Below are 404 nucleotides of genomic sequence, written 5' to 3' on the forward strand. Positions count from 1 at the left end.
AATCTATACCGATCATGCGTCACTTCGCACTGGGACTCAGTCGCCCCATCTCTCGCAGAGGATGGCTAGATGGCTATCCTTTTTCGCGGAATATAACTTCGAGATGAAGTATAAGCCGGGAAAACAGAATGCTTTGGCTGATGCGTTGTCACGCAGACCAGACTATGAGCTTGCTCATGTTACAGAATGCTTTGGCTGATGCGTTGTCACGCAGACCAGAATATAAGCTTGCTCATGTTACAAATTTGATCCGCACCGCGTATACGTGATGGGACTGTGTGTAGTGCTGCTACGGGCTCTCGGGAGCAAGGTGTTTGAAGACTCAGACAAGAAATTGTCACCAAGAGTGCACGATTGCACCGATACTCGTTGAATAACGGCTTGCTATATTATAGCACCGATTC

This window comes from Plasmopara halstedii (assembly GCF_900000015.1).
Source record: "Plasmopara halstedii genome assembly, contig: Scaffold_208, whole genome shotgun sequence".
In the NCBI taxonomy this organism is placed as follows: Eukaryota; Oomycota; class Peronosporomycetes; order Peronosporales; family Peronosporaceae; genus Plasmopara; species Plasmopara halstedii.